Source organism: Neodiprion pinetum, chromosome 2, assembly GCF_021155775.2.
Source record: "Neodiprion pinetum isolate iyNeoPine1 chromosome 2, iyNeoPine1.2, whole genome shotgun sequence".
NCBI classification, from domain to species: Eukaryota; Metazoa; Arthropoda; class Insecta; order Hymenoptera; family Diprionidae; genus Neodiprion; species Neodiprion pinetum.
In genome coordinates this window covers 8003920-8019652 of record NC_060233.1, presented here as the reverse complement: position 1 = coordinate 8019652, position 15733 = coordinate 8003920, and positions in this window count along the sequence as shown.

The following is a 15733-nucleotide window of genomic DNA, read 5'->3' as shown; positions in this document are numbered from 1 at the left end:
TTATTCATCGTGATACTTTCGACCAAAATACAAATGTGTAAATTATGTGTTCTACACCACCGCTTTCACGTTGAAATAGTTATAGTTTGTCGGATTCGAGTGTACTATTGATGAAATCGTATATTAGACGTTACTTCTTTAACAAAAATCGTTGCCAGCAACACATCATGAACAACAGACCAAAAACATGACACTTTTTTTTCTAATTTTTCTGCTGCTGGTCTTCCCTTCGTAACTTCTCGACCGTTGATCCAAAGCTCTTTTCGCTGCATTTTCTGAGTTCCTGGGGCTCCGATTAGTCAGAAAATGATCGTACATATCGAATCTGAGATCCTTTGCATTTTTGGGTGAAATTTTCGCGATTCTGAGAAGTGCTGGAATGAATTCTTCCTGGCACTGTTCCGATGTAATTTTGCGAGAAAAAGCGATTGGGCGCAGTCCGAACACGCTTCGAGCTACGGATCCAAAGTTACAGCCAAAAAACCAGAACCTGTTTTTTCCACATTTTTCAGCTGGTGCTTTTTCCTTCGTAACTTCTCTCCTGTTGATCCCACGCTGTTTTCGCTGCGTTTTCTGAGTTCCTGGGGGTCCAATTAGTCAGGAAAGGGTCATTTGAATCGAATCTGGGACCAAAAATTTTTCGGCAAAAAAAAAAGCAAGGCTAACCCCTTTGCATTTTTGGCGAAAATTTTCGCGATTTTGAAAAGGGCTGGAATAAAGACTTTCATGCACCTTTCCGACGTAATTTTGCGAGAGAAATCGATTGGGCGCAGTCCCAATACGCTGCGATCAACGCATCAAAAGTTACAGCCGAAAAACGAGAACCTGTGTTTTCGACATTTTTCAGCAGGTGCTTTTTCCTTCGTAACTTCTCTCCTGTTGATCCCACGCTGTTTTCGCTGCGTTTTCTGAGTTCCTGGGGGTCCAATTAGTCAGGAAAGGGTCATTTGAATCGAATCTGGGACCAAAAATTTTTCGGCAAAAAAAAAAGCAAGGCTAACCCCTTTGCATTTTTGGCGAAAATTTTCGCGATTTTGAAAAGGGCTGGAATAAAGACTTTCATGCACCATTCCGACGTAATTTTGCGAGAGAAATCGATTGGGCGCAGTCCCAATACGCTGCGATCAACGCATCAAAAGTTACAGCCGAAAAACGAGAACCTGTGTTTTCGACATTTTTCAGCAGGTGCTTTTTCCTTCGTAACTTCTCTCCTGTTGATCCCACGCTGTTTTCGCTGCGTTTTCTGAGTTCCTGGGGGTCCAATTAGTCAGGAAAGGGTCATTTAAATCGAATCTGTGACCAAAAATTTTTCGGCTGAAAAATGAAAAAAAAGCAAGGCTAACCCCTTTGCATTTTTGGCAAAAATTTTCGCGATTTTGAAAAGGGCTGGAATAAATTGTTTCATGCACCATTCCGACGTAATTTTGCGAGAGGAATCGATTGGACGCAGTCCCAATACGCTGCGATCAACGCATCAAAAGTTACAGCCGAAAAACAAGAACCTGTGCTTTCGACATTTTCCAGCAGGCGCTTTTTCCTTCGTAACTTCTCTCCTGTTGATCCCACGCTGTTTTCGGTGCGTTTTCTGAGTTCCTGGGGGTCCAATTAGTCAGGAAAGGGTCATTTGAATCGAATCTGGGACCAAAAATCTTTCGGCAAAAAAAAAAGCAAGGCTAACCCCTTTGCATTTTTGGCGAAAATTTTCGCGATTTTGAAAAGGGCTGGAATAAAGACTTTCATGCACCATTCCGACGTAATATTGCGAGAGAAATCGATTGGGCGCAGTCCCAATACGCTGCGATCAACGCATCAAAAGTTACAGCCGAAAAACGAAAACCTGGGTTTTCGACATTTTTCAGCAGGTGCTTTTTCCTTCGTAACTTCTCTCCTGTTGATCCCACGCTGTTTTCGCTGCGTTTTCTGAGTTCCTGGGGGTCCAATTAGTCAGGAAAGGGTCATTTGAATCGAATCTGGGACCAAAAATTTTTCGGCTAAAAAAAAAGCAAGGCTAACCCCTTTGCATTTTTGGCAAAAATTTTCGCGATTTTGAAAAGGGCTGGAATAAAGACTTTCATGCACCATTCCGACGTAATTTTGCGAGAGAAATCGATTGGGCGCAGTCCCAATACGCTGCGATCAACGCATCAAAAGTTACAGCCGAAAAACGAGAACCTGTGCTTTCGACATTTTTCAGCAGGTGCTTTTTCCTTCGTAACTTCTCTCCTGTTGATCCCACGCTGTTTTCGGTGCGTTTTCTGAGTTCCTGGGGGTCCAATTAGTCAGGAAAGGGTCATTTGAATCGAATCTGGGACCAAAAATCTTTCGGCAAAAAGAAAAGCAAGGCTAACCCCTTTGCATTTTTGGCGAAAATTTTCGCGATTTTGAAAAGGGCTGGAATAAAGACTTTCATGCACCATTCCGACGTAATTTTGCGAGAGAAATCGATTGGGCGCAGTCCCAATACGCTGCGATCAACGCATCAAAAGTTACAGCCGAAAAACGAGAACCTGTGTTTTCGACATTTTTCAGCAGGTGCTTTTTCCTTCGTAACTTCTCTCCTGTTGATCCCACGCTGTTTTCGCTGCGTTTTCTGAGTTCCTGGGGGTCCAATTAGTCAGGAAAGGGTCATTTAAATCGAATCTGGGACCAAAAATTTTTCGGCTGAAAAATGAAAAAAAAGCAAGGCTAACCCCTTTGCATTTTTGGCAAAAATTTTCGCGATTTTGAAAAGGGCTGGAATAAATTGTTTCATGCACCATTCCGACGTAATTTTGCGAGAGGAATCGATTGGACGCAGTCCCAATACGCTGCGATCAACGCATCAAAAGTTACAGCCGAAAAACGAGAACCTGTGCTTTCGACATTTTTCAGCAGGTGCTTTTTCCTTCGTAACTTCTCTCCTGTTGATCCCACGCTGTTTTCGGTGCGTTTTCTGAGTTCCTGGGGGTCCAATTAGTCAGGAAAGGGTCATTTGAATCGAATCTGGGACCAAAAATCTTTCGGCAAAAAGAAAAGCAAGGCTAACCCCTTTGCATTTTTGGCGAAAATTTTCGCGATTTTGAAAAGGGCTGGAATAAAGACTTTCATGCACCATTCCGACGTAATATTGCGAGAGAAATCGATTGGGCGCAGTCCCAATACGCTGCGATCAATGCATCAAAAGTTACAGCCGAAAAACGAGAACCTGTGTTTTCGACATTTTTCAGCAGGTGCTTTTTCCTTCGTAACTTCTCTCCTGTTGATCCCACGCTGTTTTCGCTGCGTTTTCTGAGTTCCTGGGGGTCCAATTAGTCAGGAGAGGGTCATTTAAATCGAATCTGGGACCAAAAATTTTTCGGCAAAAAAAAAAGCAAGGCTAACCCCTTTGCATTTTTGGCTGAAATTTCCGCGATTTCGAAAAGGGCTGGAATAAAGACTTTCATGCACCATTTCGACGTAATTTTGCGAGAGGAATCGATTGGACGCAGTCCCAATACGCTGCGATCAACGCATCAAAAGTTACAGCCGAAAAACGAGAACCTGTGTTTTCGACATTTTTCAGCAGGTGCTTTTTCCTTCGTAACTTCTCTCCTGTTGATCCCACGCTGTTTTCGCTGCGTTTTCTGAGTTCCTGGGGGTCCAATTAGTCAGGAAAGGGTCATTTGAATCGAATCTGTGACCAAAAATTTTTCGGCTGAAAAATGAAAAAAAAGCAAGGCTAACCCCTTTGCATTTTTGGCAAAAATTTTCGCGATTTTGAAAAGGGCTGGAATAAAGACTTTCATGCACCATTCCGACGTAATTTTGCGAGAGGAATCGATTGGACGCAGTCCCAATACGCTGCGATCAACGCATCAAAAGTTACAGCCGAAAAACGAGAACCTGTGCTTTCGATATTTTCCAGCAGGCGCTTTTTCCTTCGTAACTTCTCTCCTGTTGATCCCACGCTGTTTTCGGTGCGTTTTCTGAGTTCCTGGGGGTCCAATTAGTCAGGAAAGGGTCATTTGAATCGAATCTGGGACCAAAAATCTTTCGGCAAAAAAAAAAGCAAGGCTAACCCCTTTGCATTTTTGGCGAAAATTTTCGCGATTTTGAAAAGGGCTGGAATAAAGACTTTCATGCACCATTCCGACGTAATTTTGCGAGAGAAATCGATTGGGCGCAGTCCCAATACGCTGCGATCAACGCATCAAAAGTTACAGCCAAAAAACGAGAACCTGTGCTTTCGACATTTTTCAGCAGGTGCTTTTTCCTTCGTAACTTCTCTCCTGTTGATCCCACGCTGTTTTCGGTGCGTTTTCTGAGTTCCTGGGGGTCCAATTAGTCAGGAAAGGGTCATTTGAATCGAATCTGGGACCAAAAATCTTTCGGCAAAAAAAAAAGCAAGGCTAACCCCTTTGCATTTTTGGCGAAAATTTTCGTGATTTTGAAAAGGGCTGGAATAAAGACTTTCATGCACCATTCCGACGTAATTTTGCGAGAGAAATCGATTGGGCGCAGTCCCAATACGCTGCGATCAACGCATCAAAAGTTACAGCCGAAAAACGAGAACCTGGGTTTTCGACATTTTTCAGCAGGTGCTTTTTCCTTCGTAACTTCTCTCCTGTTGATCCCACGCTGTTTTCGCTGCGTTTTCTGAGTTCCTGGGGGTCCAATTAGTCAGGAAAGGGTCATTTGAATCGAATCTGGGACCAAAAATTTTTCGGCTAAAAAAAAAGCAAGGCTAACCCCTTTGCATTTTTGGCAAAAATTTTCGCGATTTTGAAAAGGGCTGGAATAAAGACTTTCATGCACCATTCCGACGTAATTTTGCGAGAGAAATCGATTGGGCGCAGTCCCAATACGCTGCGATCAACGCATCAAAAGTTACAGCCGAAAAACGAGAACCTGTGCTTTCGACATTTTTCAGCAGGTGCTTTTTCCTTCGTAACTTCTCTCCTGTTGATCCCACGCTGTTTTCGGTGCGTTTTCTGAGTTCCTGGGGGTCCAATTAGTCAGGAAAGGGTCATTTGAATCGAATCTGGGACCAAAAATCTTTCGGCAAAAAGAAAAGCAAGGCTAACCCCTTTGCATTTTTGGCAAAAATTTTCGCGATTTTGAAAAGGGCTGGAATAAAGACTTTCATGCACCATTCCGACGTAATTTTGCGAGAGAAATCGATTGGGCGCAGTCCCAATACGCTGCGATCAACGCATCAAAAGTTACAGCCGAAAAACGAGAACCTGTGTTTTCGACATTTTTCAGCAGGTGCTTTTTCCTTCGTAACTTCTCTCCTGTTGATCCCACGCTGTTTTCGCTGCGTTTTCTGAGTTCCTGGGGGTCCAATTAGTCAGGAAAGGGTCATTTAAATCGAATCTGGGACCAAAAATTTTTCGGCTGAAAAATGAAAAAAAAGCAAGGCTAACCCCTTTGCATTTTTGGCAAAAATTTTCGCGATTTTGAAAAGGGCTGGAATAAATTGTTTCATGCACCATTCCGACGTAATTTTGCGAGAGGAATCGATTGGACGCAGTCCCAATACGCTGCGATCAACGCATCAAAAGTTACAGCCGAAAAACGAGAACCTGTGCTTTCGACATTTTTCAGCAGGTGCTTTTTCCTTCGTAACTTCTCTCCTGTTGATCCCACGCTGTTTTCGGTGCGTTTTCTGAGTTCCTGGGGGTCCAATTAGTCAGGAAAGGGTCATTTGAATCGAATCTGGGACCAAAAATCTTTCGGCAAAAAGAAAAGCAAGGCTAACCCCTTTGCATTTTTGGCGAAAATTTTCGCGATTTTGAAAAGGGCTGGAATAAAGACTTTCATGCACCATTCCGACGTAATATTGCGAGAGAAATCGATTGGGCGCAGTCCCAATACGCTGCGATCAATGCATCAAAAGTTACAGCCGAAAAACGAGAACCTGTGCTTTCGACATTTTTCAGCAGGTGCTTTTTCCTTCGTAACTTCTCTCCTGTTGATCCCACGCTGTTTTCGCTGCGTTTTCTGAGTTCCTGGGGGTCCAATTAGTCAGGAGAGGGTCATTTAAATCGAATCTGGGACCAAAAATTTTTCGGCAAAAAAAAAAGCAAGGCTAACCCCTTTGCATTTTTGGCTGAAATTTCCGCGATTTCGAAAAGGGCTGGAATAAAGACTTTCATGCACCATTTCGACGTAATTTTGCGAGAGGAATCGATTGGGCGCAGTCCCAATACGCTGCGATCAACGCATCAAAAGTTACAGCCGAAAAACGAGAACCTGTGTTTTCGACATTTTTCAGCAGGTGCTTTTTCCTTCGTCACTTCTCTCCTGTTGATCCCACGCTGTTTTCGCTGCGTTTTCTGAGTTCCTGGGGGTCCAATTAGTCAGGAAAGGGTCATTTAAATCGAATCTGGGACCAAAAATTTTTCGGCTGAAAAATGAAAAAAAAGCAAGGCTAACCCCTTTGCATTTTTGGCAAAAATTTTCGCGATTTTGAAAAGGGCTGGAATAAATTGTTTCATGCACCATTCCGACGTAATTTTGCGAGAGGAATCGATTGGACGCAGTCCCAATACGCTGCGATCAACGCATCAAAAGTTACAGCCGAAAAACGAGAACCTGTGCTTTCGACATTTTCCAGCAGGCGCTTTTTCCTTCGTAACTTCTCTCCTGTTGATCCCACGCTGTTTTCGGTGCGTTTTCTGAGTTCCTGGGGGTCCAATTAGTCAGGAAAGGGTCATTTGAATCGAATCTGGGACCAAAAATCTTTCGGCAAAAAAAAAAGCAAGGCTAACCCCTTTTGCATTTTTGGCGAAAATTTTCGCGATTTTGAAAAGGGCTGGAATAAAGACTTTCATGCACCATTCCGACGTAATTTTGCGAGAGAAATCGATTGGGCGCAGTCCCAATACGCTGCGATCAACGCATCAAAAGTTACAGCCGAAAAACGAGAACCTGGGTTTTCGACATTTTTCAGCAGGTGCTTTTCCCTTCGTAACTTCTCTCCTGTTGATCCCACGCTGTTTTCGGTGCGTTTTCTGAGTTCCTGGGGGTCCAATTAGTCAGGAAAGGGTCATTTGAATCGAATCTGGGACCAAAAATCTTTCGGCAAAAAGAAAAGCAAGGCTAACCCCTTTGCATTTTTGGCGAAAATTTTCGCGATTATGAAAAGGGCTGGAATAAAGACTTTCATGCACCATTCCGACGTAATTTTGCGAGAGAAATCGATTGGGCGCAGTACCAATACGCTGCGATCAACGCATCAAAAGTTACAGCCGAAAAACGAGAACCTGTGTTTTCGACATTTTTCAGCAGGTGCTTTTTCCTTCGTAACTTCTCTCCTGTTGATCCCACGCTGTTTTCGCTGCGTTTTCTGAGTTCCTGGGGGTCCAATTAGTCAGGAAAGGGTCATTTAAATCGAATCTGGGACCAAAAATTTTTCGGCTGAAAAATGAAAAAAAAGCAAGGCTAACCCCTTTGCATTTTTGGCAAAAATTTTCGCGATTTTGAAAAGGGCTGGAATAAATTGTTTCATGCACCATTCCGACGTAATTTTGCGAGAGGGATCGATTGGACGCAGTCCCAATACGCTGCGATCAACGCATCAAAAGTTACAGCCGAAAAACGAGAACCTGTGCTTTCGACATTTTCCAGCAGGCGCTTTTTCCTTCGTAACTTCTCTCCTGTTGATCCCACGCTGTTTTCGGTGCGTTTTCTGAGTTCCTGGGGGTCCAATTAGTCAGGAAAGGGTCATTTGAATCGAATCTGTGACCAAAAATTTTTCGGCTGAAAAATGAAAAAAAAGCAAGGCTAACCCCTTTGCATTTTTGGCAAAAATTTTCGCGATTTTGAAAAGGGCTGGAATAAAGACTTTCATGCACCATTCCGACGTAATTTTGCGAGAGGAATCGATTGGACGCAGTCCCAATACGCTGCGATCAACGCATCAAAAGTTACAGCCGAAAAACGAGAACCTGTGCTTTCGATATTTTCCAGCAGGCGCTTTTTCCTTCGTAACTTCTCTCCTGTTGATCCCACGCTGTTTTCGGTGCGTTTTCTGAGTTCCTGGGGGTCCAATTAGTCAGGAAAGGGTCATTTGAATCGAATCTAAGACCAAAAATCTTTCGGCAAAAAAAAAAGCAAGGCTAACCCCTTTGCATTTTTGGCGAAAATTTTCGCGATTTTGAAAAGGGCTGGAATAAAGACTTTCATGCACCATTCCGACGTAATTTTGCGAGAGAAATCGATTGGGCGCAGTCCCAATACGCTGCGATCAACGCATCAAAAGTTACAGCCAAAAAACGAGAACCTGTGCTTTCGACATTTTTCAGCAGGTGCTTTTTCCTTCGTAACTTCTCTCCTGTTGATCCCACGCTGTTTTCGGTGCGTTTTCTGAGTTCCTGGGGGTCCAATTAGTCAGGAAAGGGTCATTTGAATCGAATCTGGGACCAAAAATCTTTCGGCAAAAAAAAAAGCAAGGCTAACCCCTTTGCATTTTTGGCGAAAATTTTCGTGATTTTGAAAAGGGCTGGAATAAAGACTTTCATGCACCATTCCGACGTAATTTTGCGAGAGAAATCGATTGGGCGCAGTCCCAATACGCTGCGATCAACGCATCAAAAGTTACAGCCGAAAAACGAGAACCTGGGTTTTCGACATTTTTCAGCAGGTGCTTTTTCCTTCGTAACTTCTCTCCTGTTGATCCCACGCTGTTTTCGCTGCGTTTTCTGAGTTCCTGGGGGTCCAATTAGTCAGGAAAGGGTCATTTGAATCGAATCTGGGACCAAAAATTTTTCGGCTAAAAAAAAAGCAAGGCTAACCCCTTTGCATTTTTGGCAAAAATTTTCGCGATTTTGAAAAGGGCTGGAATAAAGACTTTCATGCACCATTCCGACGTAATTTTGCGAGAGAAATCGATTGGGCGCAGTCCCAATACGCTGCGATCAACGCATCAAAAGTTACAGCCGAAAAACGAGAACCTGGGTTTTCGACATTTTTCAGCAGGTGCTTTTTCCTTCGTAACTTCTCTCCTGTTGATCCCACGCTGTTTTCGGTGCGTTTTCTGAGTTCCTGGGGGTCCAATTAGTCAGGAAAGGGTCATTTGAATCGAATCTGGGACCAAAAATCTTTCGGCAAAAAGAAAAGCAAGGCTAACCCCTTTGCATTTTTGGCGAAAATTTTCGCGATTTTGAAAAGGGCTGGAATAAAGACTTTCATGCACCATTCCGACGTAATTTTGCGAGAGAAATCGATTGGGCGCAGTCCCAATACGCTGCGATCAACGCATCAAAAGTTACAGCCGAAAAACGAGAACCTGTGTTTTCGACATTTTTCAGCAGGTGCTTTTTCCTTCGTAACTTCTCTCCTGTTGATCCCACGCTGTTTTCGCTGCGTTTTCTGAGTTCCTGGGGGTCCAATTAGTCAGGAAAGGGTCATTTAAATCGAATCTGGGACCAAAAATTTTTCGGCTGAAAAATGAAAAAAAAGCAAGGCTAACCCCTTTGCATTTTTGGCAAAAATTTTCGCGATTTTGAAAAGGGCTGGAATAAATTGTTTCATGCACCATTCCGACGTAATTTTGCGAGAGGAATCGATTGGACGCAGTCCCAATACGCTGCGATCAACGCATCAAAAGTTACAGCCGAAAAACGAGAACCTGTGCTTTCGACATTTTTCAGCAGGTGCTTTTTCCTTCGTAACTTCTCTCCTGTTGATCCCACGCTGTTTTCGGTGCGTTTTCTGAGTTCCTGGGGGTCCAATTAGTCAGGAAAGGGTCATTTGAATCGAATCTGGGACCAAAAATCTTTCGGCAAAAAGAAAAGCAAGGCTAACCCCTTTGCATTTTTGGCGAAAATTTTCGCGATTTTGAAAAGGGCTGGAATAAAGACTTTCATGCACCATTCCGACGTAATATTGCGAGAGAAATCGATTGGGCGCAGTCCCAATACGCTGCGATCAATGCATCAAAAGTTACAGCCGAAAAACGAGAACCTGTGCTTTCGACATTTTTCAGCAGGTGCTTTTTCCTTCGTAACTTCTCTCCTGTTGATCCCACGCTGTTTTCGCTGCGTTTTCTGAGTTCCTGGGGGTCCAATTAGTCAGGAGAGGGTCATTTAAATCGAATCTGGGACCAAAAATTTTTCGGCAAAAAAAAAAGCAAGGCTAACCCCTTTGCATTTTTGGCTGAAATTTCCGCGATTTCGAAAAGGGCTGGAATAAAGACTTTCATGCACCATTTCGACGTAATTTTGCGAGAGGAATCGATTGGGCGCAGTCCCAATACGCTGCGATCAACGCATCAAAAGTTACAGCCGAAAAACGAGAACCTGTGTTTTCGACATTTTTCAGCAGGTGCTTTTTCCTTCGTCACTTCTCTCCTGTTGATCCCACGCTGTTTTCGCTGCGTTTTCTGAGTTCCTGGGGGTCCAATTAGTCAGGAAAGGGTCATTTAAATCGAATCTGGGACCAAAAATCTTTCGGCAAAAAAAAAAGCAAGGCTAACCCCTTTGCATTTTTGGCGAAAATTTTCGCGATTTTGAAAAGGGCTGGAATGAAGACTTTCATGCACCATTCCGACGTAATTTTGCGAGAGAAATCGATTGGGCGCAGTCCCAATACGCTGCGATCAACGCATCAAAAGTTACAGCCGAAAAACGAGAACCTGTGCTTTCGACATTTTTCAGCAGGTGCTTTTTCCTTCGTAACTTCTCTCCTGTTGATCCCACGCTGTTTTCGGTGCGTTTTCTGAGTTCCTGGGGGTCCAATTAGTCAGGAAAGGGTCATTTGAATCGAATCTGGGACCAAAAATCTTTCGGCCCAAAAAAAAGCAAGGCTAACCCCTTTGCATTTTTGGCGAAAATTTTCGCGATTTTGAAAAGGGCTGGAATAAAGACTTTCATGCACCATTCCGACGTAATTTTGCGAGAGAAATCGATTGGGCGCAGTCCCAATACGCTGCGATCAACGCATCAAAAGTTACAGCCGAAAAACGAGAACCTGGGTTTTCGACATTTTTCAGCAGGTGCTTTTTCCTTCGTAACTTCTCTCCTGTTGATTCCACGCTGTTTTCGCTGCGTTTTCTGAGTTCCTGGGGGTCCAATTAGTCAGGAAAGGGTCATTTGAATCGAATCTGGGACCAAAAATTTTTCGGCTAAAAAAAAAGCAAGGCTAACCCCTTTGCATTTTTGGCAAAAATTTTCGCGATTTTGAAAAGGGCTGGAATAAAGACTTTCATGCACCATTCCGACGTAATTTTGCGAGAGGAATCGATTGGACGCAGTCCCAATACGCTGCGATCAACGCATCAAAAGTTACAGCCGAAAAACGAGAACCTGTGCTTTCGACATTTTCCAGCAGGCGCTTTTTCCTTCGTAATTTCTCTCCTGTTGATCCCACGCTGTTTTCGGTGCGTTTTCTGAGTTCCTGGGGGTCCAATTAGTCAGGAAAGGGTCATTTGAATCGAATCTGGGACCAAAAATCTTTCGGCAAAAAAAAAAGCAAGGCTAACCCCTTTGCATTTTTAGCGAAAATTTTCGTGATTTTGAAAAGGGCTGGAATAAAGACTTTCATGCACCATTCCGACGTAATTTTGCGAGAGAAATCGATTGGGCGCAGTCCCAATACGCTGCGATCAACGCATCAAAAGTTACAGCCGAAAAACGAGAACCTGTGTTTTCGACATTTTTCAGCAGGTGCTTTTTCCTTCGTAACTTCTCTCCTGTTGATCCCACGCTGTTTTTGCTGCGTTTTCTGAGTTCCTGGGGGTCCAATTGGTCAGGAAAGGGTCATTTGAATCGAATCTGGGACCAAAAATTTTTCGGCTAAAAAAAAAGCAAGGCTAACCCCTTTGCATTTTTGGCAAAAATTTTCGCGATTTTGAAAAGGGCTGGAATAAAGACTTTCATGCACCATTCCGACGTAATATTGCGAGAGAAATCGATTGGGCGCAGTCCCAATACGCTGCGATCAACGCATCAAAAGTTACAGCCGAAAAACGAGAACCTGTGTTTTCGACATTTTTCAGCAGGTGCTTTTTCCTTCGTAACTTCTCTCCTGTTGATCCCACGCTGTTTTCGCTGCGTTTTCTGAGTTCCTGGGGGTCCAATTAGTCAGGAGAGGGTCATTTAAATCGAATCTGGGACCAAAAATTTTTCGGCAAAAAAAAAAGCAAGGCTAACCCCTTTGCATTTTTGGCTGAAATTTCCGCGATTTTGAAAAGGGCTGGAATAAAGACTTTCATGCACCATTTCGACGTAATTTTGCGAGAGGAATCGATTGGGCGCAGTCCCAATACGCTGCGATCAACGCATCAAAAGTTACAGCCGAAAAACGAGAACCTGTGTTTTCGACATTTTTCAGCAGGTGCTTTTTCCTTCGTAACTTCTCTCCTGTTGATCCCACGCTGTTTTTGCTGCGTTTTCTGAGTTCCTGGGGGTCCAATTGGTCAGGAAAGGGTCATTTGAATCGAATCTGGGACCAAAAATTTTTCGGCTAAAAAAAAAGCAAGGCTAACCCCTTTGCATTTTTGGCAAAAATTTTCGCGATTTTGAAAAGGGCTGGAATAAAGACTTTCATGCACCATTCCGACGTAATATTGCGAGAGAAATCGATTGGGCGCAGTCCCAATACGCTGCGATCAACGCATCAAAAGTTACAGCCGAAAAACGAGAACCTGTGTTTTCGACATTTTTCAGCAGGTGCTTTTTCCTTCGTAACTTCTCTCCTGTTGATCCCACGCTGTTTTCGCTGCGTTTTCTGAGTTCCTGGGGGTCCAATTAGTCAGGAGAGGGTCATTTAAATCGAATCTGGGACCAAAAATTTTTCGGCAAAAAAAAAAGCAAGGCTAACCCCTTTGCATTTTTGGCTGAAATTTCCGCGATTTTGAAAAGGGCTGGAATAAAGACTTTCATGCACCATTTCGACGTAATTTTGCGAGAGGAATCGATTGGGCGCAGTCCCAATACGCTGCGATCAACGCATCAAAAGTTACAGCCGAAAAACGAGAACCTGTGTTTTCGACATTTTTCAGCAGGTGCTTTTTCCTTCGTAACTTCTCTCCTGTTGATCCCACGCTGTTTTCGCTGCGTTTTCTGAGTTCCTGGGGGTCCAATTAGTCAGGAAAGGGTCATTTAAATCGAATCTGGGACCAAAAATTTTTCGGCTGAAAAATGAAAAAAAAGCAAGGCTAACCCCTTTGCATTTTTGGCAAAAATTTTCGCGATTTTGAAAAGGGCTGGAATAAATTGTTTCATGCACCATTCCGACGTAATTTCGCGAGAGGAATCGATTGGACGCAGTCCCAATACGCTGCGATCAACGCATCAAAAGTTACAGCCGAAAAACGAGAACCTGTGCTTTCGACATTTTCCAGCAGGCGCTTTTTCCTTCGTAACTTCTCTCCTGTTGATCCCACGCTGTTTTCGCTGCGTTTTCTGAGTTCCCGGGGGTCCAATTAGTCAGGAAAGGGTCATTTAAATCGAATCTGTGACCAAAAATTTTTCGGCTGAAAAATGAAAAAAAAGCAAGGCTAACCATTTTGCATTTTTGGCTGAAATTTCCGCGATTTTGAAAAGGGCTGGAATAAAGACTTTCATGCACCATTTCGACGTAATTTTGCGAGAGAAATCGATTGGGCGCAGTCCCAATACGCTGCGATCAACGCATCAAAAGTTACAGCCGAAAAACGAGAACCTGTGTTTTCGACATTTTTCAGCAGGTGCTTTTTCCTTCGTAACTTCTCTCCTGTTGATCCCACGCTGTTTTTGCTGCGTTTTCTGAGTTCCTGGGGGTCCAATTGGTCAGGAAAGGGTCATTTGAATCGAATCTGGGACCAAAAATTTTTCGGCTAAAAAAAAAGCAAGGCTAACCCCTTTGCATTTTTGGCAAAAATTTTCGCGATTTTGAAAAGGGCTGGAATAAAGACTTTCATGCACCATTCCGACGTAATATTGCGAGAGAAATCGATTGGGCGCAGTCCCAATACGCTGCGATCAACGCATCAAAAGTTACAGCCGAAAAACGAGAACCTGTGTTTTCGACATTTTTCAGCAGGTGCTTTTTCCTTCGTAACTTCTCTCCTGTTGATCCCACGCTGTTTTCGCTGCGTTTTCTGAGTTCCTGGGGGTCCAATTAGTCAGGAGAGGGTCATTTAAATCGAATCTGGGACCAAAAATTTTTCGGCAAAAAAAAAAGCAAGGCTAACCCCTTTGCATTTTTGGCTGAAATTTCCGCGATTTTGAAAAGGGCTGGAATAAAGACTTTCATGCACCATTTCGACGTAATTTTGCGAGAGGAATCGATTGGGCGCAGTCCCAATACGCTGCGATCAACGCATCAAAAGTTACAGCCGAAAAACGAGAACCTGTGTTTTCGACATTTTTCAGCAGGTGCTTTTTCCTTCGTAACTTCTCTCCTGTTGATCCCACGCTGTTTTTGCTGCGTTTTCTGAGTTCCTGGGGGTCCAATTGGTCAGGAAAGGGTCATTTGAATCGAATCTGGGACCAAAAATTTTTCGGCTAAAAAAAAAGCAAGGCTAACCCCTTTGCATTTTTGGCAAAAATTTTCGCGATTTTGAAAAGGGCTGGAATAAAGACTTTCATGCACCATTCCGACGTAATATTGCGAGAGAAATCGATTGGGCGCAGTCCCAATACGCTGCGATCAACGCATCAAAAGTTACAGCCGAAAAACGAGAACCTGTGTTTTCGACATTTTTCAGCAGGTGCTTTTTCCTTCGTAACTTCTCTCCTGTTGATCCCACGCTGTTTTCGCTGCGTTTTCTGAGTTCCTGGGGGTCCAATTAGTCAGGAGAGGGTCATTTAAATCGAATCTGGGACCAAAAATTTTTCGGCAAAAAAAAAAGCAAGGCTAACCCCTTTGCATTTTTGGCTGAAATTTCCGCGATTTTGAAAAGGGCTGGAATAAAGACTTTCATGCACCATTTCGACGTAATTTTGCGAGAGGAATCGATTGGGCGCAGTCCCAATACGCTGCGATCAACGCATCAAAAGTTACAGCCGAAAAACGAGAACCTGTGTTTTCGACATTTTTCAGCAGGTGCTTTTTCCTTCGTAACTTCTCTCCTGTTGATCCCACGCTGTTTTCGCTGCGTTTTCTGAGTTCCTGGGGGTCCAATTAGTCAGGAAAGGGTCATTTAAATCGAATCTGGGACCAAAAATTTTTCGGCTGAAAAATGAAAAAAAAGCAAGGCTAACCCCTTTGCATTTTTGGCAAAAATTTTCGCGATTTTGAAAAGGGCTGGAATAAATTGTTTCATGCACCATTCCGACGTAATTTCGCGAGAGGAATCGATTGGACGCAGTCCCAATACGCTGCGATCAACGCATCAAAAGTTACAGCCGAAAAACGAGAACCTGTGCTTTCGACATTTTCCAGCAGGCGCTTTTTCCTTCGTAACTTCTCTCCTGTTGATCCCACGCTGTTTTCGCTGCGTTTTCTGAGTTCCCGGGGGTCCAATTAGTCAGGAAAGGGTCATTTAAATCGAATCTGTGACCAAAAATTTTTCGGCTGAAAAATGAAAAAAAAGCAAGGCTAACCATTTTGCATTTTTGGCAAAAATTTTCGCGATTTTGAAAAGTGCTGGAATAAATTCTTTCATGCGACACTCCGACGTAATTTTGCGAGAGAAATCGATTGGGCGCAGTCCCAATACGCTGCGATCAACGCATCAAAAGTTACAGCCGAAAAACGAGAACCTGTGTTTTCGACATTTTTCAGCAGGTGCTTTTTCCTTCGTAACTTCTCTCCTGTTGATCCCACGCTGTTTTCGCTGCGTTTT